Raw genomic sequence first — 9,715 nt, forward strand, 5'->3', positions numbered from 1 at the left:
TCAGAAGATACTCAGCATGTCATTTAGTCTAATCTCCCACCAGTGAAGGAAATAACAACTAAAGATCTTGGACAGATGGCCATCCAAACTTTATTTTAAAACCTTTAATGAAGGACTCTCTACCCGCCTTCTCAGGTAGTCAGTGCCACTGACAAACAGCTTACCATCAGGAACTGACACTGTTTTTTCTCTGATCTGGTTACTATTTCTATAGATGTAACCTAGAAAATAATTAGATTTTTGAAAAATATATGTTTAACCACACAACTATCAAATAGGTGTCACCCTTCCTACATTTGTACATCTGATTTTTTTCTGCTTTACATTCATGGTTCATACATTTTGCTAGTTTTGGATCAGTTCTGCAACCCACTGAGGTCATGTTGAATCCTGAGTCTGTCTTTTACCTCCTTCCAGTTTGGTGTCATCTGCAAATCTGATGAACATCCCCCTAGTGCTTCTTCCAAGTAATTTTACTGAGTTGCTGAACAACATCAAGGCCCTCCCAAAAAAAGAACCCTCCAGCATCTCACTTCTTTCCAAGGTGACAAGGAAGCATTGATGAGTATTCTCTTCAGTTGAGTTCATCAATCAGCTATAAATCCAAAGTCCATCAATCAGCTACAGTAGTAATGTCTAGCTATTTTACTTTTTACCTGCTTGTCTCCTTTAATGTCGGAGGCCCTGTTGAAAATCTTATTAAAATTAAGATACCCCACATCCTCATCATGATCTACTAAGCTTCTAATCCTGTCAAAATAAAAGATATAAAATGCCTGGCATCACTTGTTTTTGAGAAACCTATAGTGATTCTAAATAAACTTTTCTAAGTGCTCACCAAACCACTTTGGTGGGGTTTTCTTGGCAAGCTTTCTTCAGAGGGGATTTGCCTTTGCCTTCCTCTGAGGCTGAGTGTGACCTGCCCAAGGTTACCCAGTGAATTTTCTTGGCTGAACAGGGATTTGAACCCTGTTCTCCAGAGTCCTAGTCCAATGCTCAAACTATGAGAGCACATTGGCTCTTGGGACATTTGCCCACTTACAATCTGCAGGGACATCACCTTTGTCCATGAATTCTCAAAGGCTGCAAGTAGAAGCTTGCATTTACATCTGCAATTAAGTACCTTTGGATGCAATTCATTTGTCCCTGGGGACGTAGGGCCCGAACAGACAGGCCAAAATAAAGCTGCTTCGGTTCACTTTGGAGGTATGCTGTTTAAATGACACACACATCTTAAGAGGCCAGAAGCTGTGTCAAAGCTGTACTCTAGTCCTTAGGGCTGGAGCATGGCTTTGGCGTGGCTTCTGGCCTCTTGGGACGCATGCAGCATTTAAACAGCATACTTCCAAAGTGACCCGAAACAGCTTTATTTTGGCCTATTTGTTCTGGACCTTAAATTCACATAAAATAGCAAGGTGTTCCCATACCACATCATTGGACTGCAGCTTCTACAATGCATAATTTCTTCAATTTTTGACTTCTCTCAGTCACTCGCTATTAGTTTTCCACCTTCCCTGCACAGCTGCCCTACCATTTCATTGTTCATCCTTTGCCCCTTTCCCCATTCCCAATGTCTTCTTACTTACAGCACAGCCAAACACCCTCCAGGTTAAGATTGTGTTAAGGTTCTATTTCACCTTTGTTTTGAGGCCATTCTGACCTTCCCTTTATAAACACAAATGGCTCTTATTTGTACTACCCCTCGGGGATTTCCCCCTTTTCCATTTTTTACTTGCTCTTTTTAAATCTAAGCATGTCTTAAACATGGTTCATACAGCTAACCTGGTTTCGTTAGATGGCTTCCACTTTTCTTTCTTTTTTGAATTGTTTCCAAATGTGTCTTTAATATCACACCTTTAAGAAACTTTCTGAATGGGTTGTGTCCCTCACCAACTATGATTGCATCTGCACTGCAGAAATAATCCAGTTTGACACCACTTTAACTGCTATGGCTCAATGCTATGGAATTCTGGGAATTGTCATTTTGTGAGCTATATAGCTTTCTCTATCAGAGAACCGTGGTTTAGTCACATTTGCTGTTTTTTGTTAAGACAAGCTTGTGAGGTAGGTCAGGCTGAGAGCGACAGGGGCAAAGTTTGGAAGTTTCAATGGCAGGTAAAGTGGAATCATAAGCAAAAGGAAGGGAGCTATAGAAAAGCTGGGAGCCCATCTAACCATCGTGTTACAGAAAAGGACATATGGCCATCTGGGGAAACTCAGTGGACAGAAGTAAAATGTCAGGCAAGATGGATTAGGCCCCATGGCTGTGTCTTGTGACAATAAATAGAAACTTTAGAAGTTACAGAATCAGTGCTGTTTGACACCGCTTTAACTATCATGGCTCTGTCCTATGGCAACATGAGATTTATAGTTTGTTGTGGTACCAGAGCTCTCTGACAGAGAAGGTTCAAAATCTCATAAAATTACAAATCCCAGAATTCCATAGCATTGAGCCATGGCAGTTAAAGCAGTGTCAAACTGCATTAATTCTGCAACGCAGATGCGGCCAAGAGCACATATTTTCCCTGGAGGTTGAGCTCTTGGTGTTTATGAAACTTTCAGAGGGCAAAACCAAGCAGGCAACCAATAACAAGAAAAAACAGCACCTCTACTGTACTCCTACTTTTTTTTTTTTTAATGAAAAGCTGGTTTAAAAAAACAACAACTTATTTTTTATTTTGTTTTAGCATCCAGGCCTCCACAAGTTCAATCACTCAACCATGGAAGCTGAGTGCTTTGATCTTGGTCCTCATTTCTTATCTCTGCACTTTCTCCTAGTAGGCAAAGAGGTGTCAGGCAATGTAGATAGGAGAGCTGCACGATGATATCCTCAGGTGCAAAGATATCAAGCTGAACACTAAAGCCATTGTTTACTCCATCACCATGTATGGATGCAAGACCTGGACAGTGAAAAAAGTAGAAATGAAGAAGATGAATTCATTTGAGACGTGGCACCGGAGAAGAGTACTGAGGATATCGTGGACGGCCGAAAGGACAAACAAATGGATCCTTGAACAGATCAAGCCTGAGCTCTTTCTAGAAGCCAAGATGACTAAATTGAGGCTGTCATACTTTGGCCACTTCATGAGAAAAAATGAATAATTAGAAAAGACAATAATGCTTAAACCTCCCTCTCCTCCTGTCTCTTCATCATTCTCTCCTAATGACTTTGCCTACTTATTTCATCACTAAGAATGTTCCACATATCGCTCTGAGATATCCCCCCGCCCCCAGTCCCACCCCCCCCGATTCTTCTTCTGCTCTTAATCTTCTATGCCCTCCCTAACAAATTTTCTGTGTTCTCCTCCTCTTTGGATGAACTCTCTACATTTTTGACTCTTCCAAACCTGCAACTGTTCTCTTGTCCAATTCCTACTTGTCTCTAATCTCTATAGCTCTCTCCTTCTGCCCTCCTCTTCTCCATATCTTCAATCTCTCTCTCTCTACAGGCTCCTTCCCGTCGAACTTCAGACATGCTCTCATTTCCCCAATTCTGAAAAAAAAACCTTCTCTTGACCCCCCTCTCTGTCTAGCTATCGTCCGATTTCTCTTCTTCCTTTTCTTTCTCAGGTTTTGGAACGGGTTTTTTACTCTCGCTGTCTTGAGTTTCTTGAAGCCAACTCCACCTTGATCCCTTTCCGTCTGGTTTCGCCCAAAGGCATTCCCAGAGACAGCTCTCCACTAAAGTTTTCAATGACCTTTTATGGGCCAGTGCTAATGGCCTTTACTCTGTTCTCATCCTTCTCGATTTGTCTGCAGCCTTGACACCGTTGATCACTGTCTCCTAATTGACATACTCTCTGACCTTGGGTTCTGCGACTTGTTCTGACTGGTTTAGATCTTACTTGTCAGTACAGATCTTTGCGTGGTTTCAGGTGGTCAGACTTCATCCCCTGTCCCTTTATCTGTTGGAGTTCCCCAGGGGCTCTGTGGGTCCCCTTCTGTTTTCTCTCTACACACTGTCCTTGTAAACTCATTAGCTCTTTTGTTTTTCCTACCATCTTAGCCGATGACACCCAGTTGTATCTTCCACCCCTGACCTTTCTCCATGGCTTGAACGCAAGTCTCGCTTGTCTCACAGCTGTCTCGCAGTGGATGCGCCATCGGCGTTTGAAGCTCAACATGTCCAAGACAGAGCTTCTTGCTTTCCTCTAAGTCTACCCTTCAACACTCCTTTCGTCTCTGTGGGACAACATTTCTATTCAACCAGTCCAGCAAGCCCGCAGTCTTGGTTTTATCTTTTGACTCTTCTCTGTCGTGTATCCCTCAGAATCCAGACTACAGCCAAGGCTGTAGATTCTTTTTGTACAATATTGCCAAATCCGACCATATCTCTCTGCCTCTACTGCAAGATCCTGGTCCATGCCCTAGTGGTCTCACGACTCGATTACTGTAAGTCCTCCTGGCTGGGCTTCTCTCTTTCTCTCTGTCCAGCATTCAGCTGCCACGCATTAGCACTACTGCCCAGTGTCTGACCATATCTCCTCCTTCTTGGCATCCCTTACTCTCTCCCCCTCCCTTTCTGTATCACGAGCTGACAAGGCAGAACGGCTGAAATGTAGGCATTGTCCTGGAAAAGGAGGATGTCTGGTCCAATGCCCTGGAGGGACTGCCCCATTATTCGAGATCCAGGTGCAACTGTGTGTGTATGAATGTATGTCCGAGAAAGAGGAGGACAAGGCACCTCAGAATGGAGTAAAAATGGAGGAGATGATCAAATAAAGAGTCAAAGCACTCCAAGGACTTTCTCACATGAGGAAAATCAGGGGTTTAAACAGTGATTTATCCTGCGAAAATTGCACAATCTGATTAACATTTTCACACACATTGCGATTTAAGAGCCATTATCCCAGGAATAAATAGGAAATAAACAGACAATAAACAGCAACAAATCATTCATGGGATCTCTCCGTGAATGATCTGTTGCTGTTCATTGCCTGTTTATTCTCAGGATAATGGCTCTTTAATTGTGATGTGTGTGAAAATGTTAATCGTGATTATGTGATAACTGCTGTTTAAACCCCCAATTTTCCCTTTGTGTTAAACTCCCTAGAAATATAAATCCATGCCTCTTAGTCATTTGTGCTCAGAATGGAGGACCTTTTGGAATTCCTCCTGGACAGAAGACTGAAATGGGGGATGTATCCTGGAAAAGGAGGACCAAGTCTGGCCACCCTGTACTAAATCCATGCTTGACTAGTGAGTCAACATTTAGGCAAAGGCAAGGTGACCTGAGGTCCTAACTGCAATGGAGGACAAGGCACCACAAAATGTAGGACATTTGAGAACAATAGAGATAGCTAAATAAAAGCTAAAAACACTGCTAGAAATGTAAATCCATACTTCTTAGCGATACTCAAAATGGAGGAGGACATTTAGGAACTCTTCCTGGACCAAAGGCTGAAATGTAAGACATGTCCTGGAAAAGGAGGATCAAGTCTGGGGAAACCGAAGGACCAGGACAAGAACCTTAGCAAGGATGGCTTTGGCCTCATGGCTGTTTCTTGTCGCGATAAACAGAAACCTCGTAAGTGGCTGCTGCCACACTGCTGACTTTTATTATTACATAAAACATTCATTGGCCATTTAACAAATGCAACCAAAAACCCACCACTGATACCTTTTCCCCCTCCTGTTTGGTTTGGAACATCTTGCCTGATGAAGAAAACCATGGAGCTTTGGAAGCTTGTGACAAGTATATTGTACATTTCGGTTGGCCAAGAAAGGTATCACTGATGGATTTTTGTTTTTATTATTGCAATATGTTGTTTGTGTCCTCCCCCCAAAAAAACCCCAAAAAACCTGGGACTCACTGGATCCTAAGCCCAGTAAAGAATTAAAACTCTCCAAAAGTGACAATGAATAAATACATTTTAAAAATTCTATTCTGACTGGCTTGATGGTTGACTATTTTAATTGTTTGAATGGTTTATGATATTTTATTATAGTATAGTTGGGGGAGAGGGAAGTAATAGAATGTATTTTAGTATATGTTGTATCTTATGCTGTATTATATTTGATATTGTAAGCTGCTTCAATCCTGTGGGAGAGGCGGCATATAAATACATTATTATTATTATTATTATTATTATTATTATTATGAGGACCAGAATTAATCCATGAAGGATTCGTGTCCTTTGAAACCCCTTTAACTGGCATGGCTCCTGGGATTGCACCAGAGCTCTGACAGAGAAGGCTAAATGTCTCCTTGTTGTTGTTGTTGTTGTTGTTGTTGTTGTTGTGTGCCTTCTTGAAGCCATTTCCCACTGGAGGGGAACAGAAGCCATGCTGGGTTTTCTCCGCAAGGTTTGCCACTGCCAGCCCTCTGAGGCTGAGAGAGTGTGACCCATGGCTAAGCTGGGATTCGAACCCAGGACTCCAGAGCACAAGTGGGCCAGGCTGGCTGCCAAAGCCCCCGGTCCCCCTGCAGCCTCCTCCTCCTCCTCCTCCTCCCATCATCATCATCATCATCCGCCTCCTGAGGCTCAGGGAGGAAAGGGTTAGCGAGGCTGGAGGAGGAGGAGGAGGAGGAGGAGGAGGCGTCCGGGCGGGAGCATGAGCAGTTGGCAGCCGCAGCCCAGGCAGGATGGCTCTCCCCGGCTGCCCCCGGCCAGGCTCCGGAGCCCCCTGGCCGCCTCGCCCCCGGCGGCCCCCGAGAGACCCCTGAGCCCTCGCCGGCATCGCAGCCCAGCCCCACCTGCGCCACCACCACCACCACCAGCAGCAGCAGCCCAAGGTAGGCAGCCAAGACGAGGGGCCTCCCTCGCCCTCCGGCCCTGGCAGCCCAGCAGAGGAGGAGGATGGAGACCCCAGAAGGAAGGAGGGAGGGCAGGGAGGAGGGCTTCCCCGCTACGGAGGAAGAGGAGGAGGGCTGGGAAAGAAGGAAGGAGAGAGAGAGAGAGAGAGGAAGGAAGATAGGAGAGACAGGAAGGAAGGAAGGAAGGAAGGAAGGAGAGAGAGAGGAAGGAGATAGAGGACGGAAGGAAGGAAAGAGAGGGAGAGAAAGGAAGGAGGGAGGGAGGAGAGAGAGAAGAAGGAAGAAAGGACGGAGAGAGGAAGGAAGGAAGGAAGGAAAAAGCAAAGAAGGAGAGAGAGGAAGGAAGGAAGGAAGGAAGAAAGAAGGATAGAGAGAGGGGGAGGAAGGAAGGAAGGAAGGAAGGAAGGAAGGAAGGAGAGAGAGAGAGAGAAAGGAACGAAGGAAGGAAAGAAAGAGAGCCAGGAGGCAAGCGCAGCAAAGCTGGAGGCGGTGGCAGACAGATTTGGTCCTCCTTTTCCCAGACTTGCCTTGCAGTTCATCTTCCTCTCCAGGAGGGATTTCCCGAAAGGTCTTCCATTTTCAGCATCACTAAAAAGCATGGATTGATATCTATAAGGGTGTCTTGGGCTCAGGGTGACCATTTTTCAAGAATCGACTATTCTTAGTATCAAGGTCATTATTAAATTGGTCCAATCGATGGATATTATGGTCAAATTATGAGTCTGATCATAATAGATAAAATTGGAACTCTATAAAAAAAAAGAATAATTTATTTGGAGATTACAGGAAGATATCTAAAGATGATAAAAACAAGCGGCTATTGTAAAAGAAAGCTTGAAGGCTTACTTTTAAAAGAAAATCAAACAGAAGGGGTTTAAAAAAAGACAATATGGGATGCGGGAAAACTGGTGATTAGAGGAATATTTATAAAACTACAGATAGAAGAACGAAAAAAAGGAATGAAAGAGAGATTAAGTTACGAAGGAATTGAATGAGAAAGAAGAAAGATGGAAAGAAAATGGTGATAAAAAATTAAGTGGTGAAATAGATAGTTGAAAATTAGAGCTAAAATTGTTAGGAAATGAAAGAAATGGAGAGAAAACTTAGAAGAATTGAAACAGACACAATTTGAATCAGGTAATAAAGCTGGTAAACTAATGGCATCTAAAATTAAAAAAGGAGAAAGAAAGAATTTAATAATAATAACAGATTAATATGAGGAAGGTAAAATGATAACAGATTAATACAAGATAAAAGAGGCTTTTGTAAATAGTACTTTGGTAATTTATATAAAGCAAGAGCAATAAAGAAATACAAAAAGAAAAAGTGAGAAAATATTTAGAAAGGCAAAAAATAATTCCTATAAGCGAAGAACAAAGACAGAATATAAATCAAATGATCACAACGAAAGAAATATCAGGAAGCCATCAGTAAGTTAAAAAATCAAAAAGCCCCTGGACGCGGATGGTCTGATTCATTTATTATAAAAAAATGGAGGAAATAGTGGATGGAGCCATTAAAGAAACAATGAATGATTAACAATTAAATGGGATACCAGATTCATGGCAAACAGCTTATATTTCTTTGTTATACTAAAGGAGATGGTAAGAAACAAGAGACTTTAGACCTATATCGTTAACTAATACAGACTATAAATAGTATTTTACGTTAATTATCACTAATAACTAAAAAAATTCATAGTGCAATAATAAAGGATGACCAAAGCGGCTTTATCCGGGACGACAAATTAAGATAATATTGGGGTTTATGAATCTAATAGAACATTAGAATCAGCACAGCGATAGAAATTTGCCATGATTATGATTGTATGTCGAGAAGCATTTGACAAGTGTGATTGGTTTTTTATGTTGAAACACTTAGAAGATGGGAATGGGTGATTTTTTTTTTTGCAATGGACTCGGCAATTTATAAAGTTCAAAAAGCTGAAATATTAAATCAGGATGTAACCGAATATATAACATTAGAAAGAGGGACAAGGCAGGGTGCCCGCTGTCACCTCTGTTATTTTTTTGGTATTGGAAGTTCTAAAATAATAAGAGAGGAGTATGAGATAAAGGGTAGTTAAAAAATCAGTAAGTTTAATATAAAACTTAGGCATTCGCCGATACTTTAATTTTTTTCCTGGAAGATCCTAAGGAGAGAATAAAGCCATTGATCAATTGAGACAAGATGATGGAGAGGTGCTGGCTTTTAAGATAAATGTGAATAAACAGTCAATATTAAACAAAAATATACAGCTACGAGAAGAACAAGAATTGAGGAAATCTCGGGTTTAAAACAGGTAAAAGTTAAATACTTAGGAATAATATACAAAAAATATTGAATTATATAAAACAGTTATGAAAAATTGGGAGGAAGTAAAAAAAGACTTATTAAATTGGTCAAAAAAAAAAACATTTTCTTCTGGAGAATTGAATTTTAAAGATGAGTATTCCCTGTTTTATTTGTTTTTATTTCAGAATTACCTATTTAAAGAATGAATTTTGGTATAAGAAATGGCAAGAAGCGCTATCAAATTTTTGGCAAGGAAAAAAAGCAAGGATAGTTGGAAAAGGCTAACAGAGGAAAAAAGAAAGGGGTGGTTTAATTTGCCTAACCTAAGCTGTACTATTATTCTGTGTGTTTGCAATGGTTAGAGGAATGGAATTTAAAAAAATGAAAAACTTTTGGATGGAAAATAGTGGGAATGAGTTACGGATACCAGCCTATTTATGGTAACGATAAACAGAAGGTACGTGGATTTTTATAATCATTTTATAAGGAGTCATTGCTTAGGGTATGGGGTAAAATCAAAAGACAATTCTACAGACAAAATGCCACTTTGGGTGTCGGTTCAGGAGGCTTATATAGATAAAAAGAAAGGAGAGGACAAAATTGGTTACTTATAGGGATTTGTTAATAGTAAAGGGGAATTGTGTTTGTTTTAAAAATCCGCAA

General features: G+C 41.3%; 1 long non-coding RNA gene across 1 annotated transcript in view; it reads right to left on the reverse strand.

Annotated features, from left to right (window-relative positions):
- LOC121919154 overlaps nucleotides 1-9,715 on the reverse strand; it is a 20,116-nt gene that overhangs the window by 1,752 nt on the left and 8,649 nt on the right. The window contains exon 3 of the long non-coding RNA XR_006101406.1: nucleotides 4,134-4,140. This is a non-coding gene — a long non-coding RNA (uncharacterized LOC121919154). The remainder of the gene's footprint in view (nucleotides 1-4,133; nucleotides 4,141-9,715) is intronic.

This window comes from Sceloporus undulatus, chromosome 1 (assembly GCF_019175285.1).
Source record: "Sceloporus undulatus isolate JIND9_A2432 ecotype Alabama chromosome 1, SceUnd_v1.1, whole genome shotgun sequence".
Classification (NCBI taxonomy): Eukaryota; Metazoa; Chordata; class Lepidosauria; order Squamata; family Phrynosomatidae; genus Sceloporus; species Sceloporus undulatus.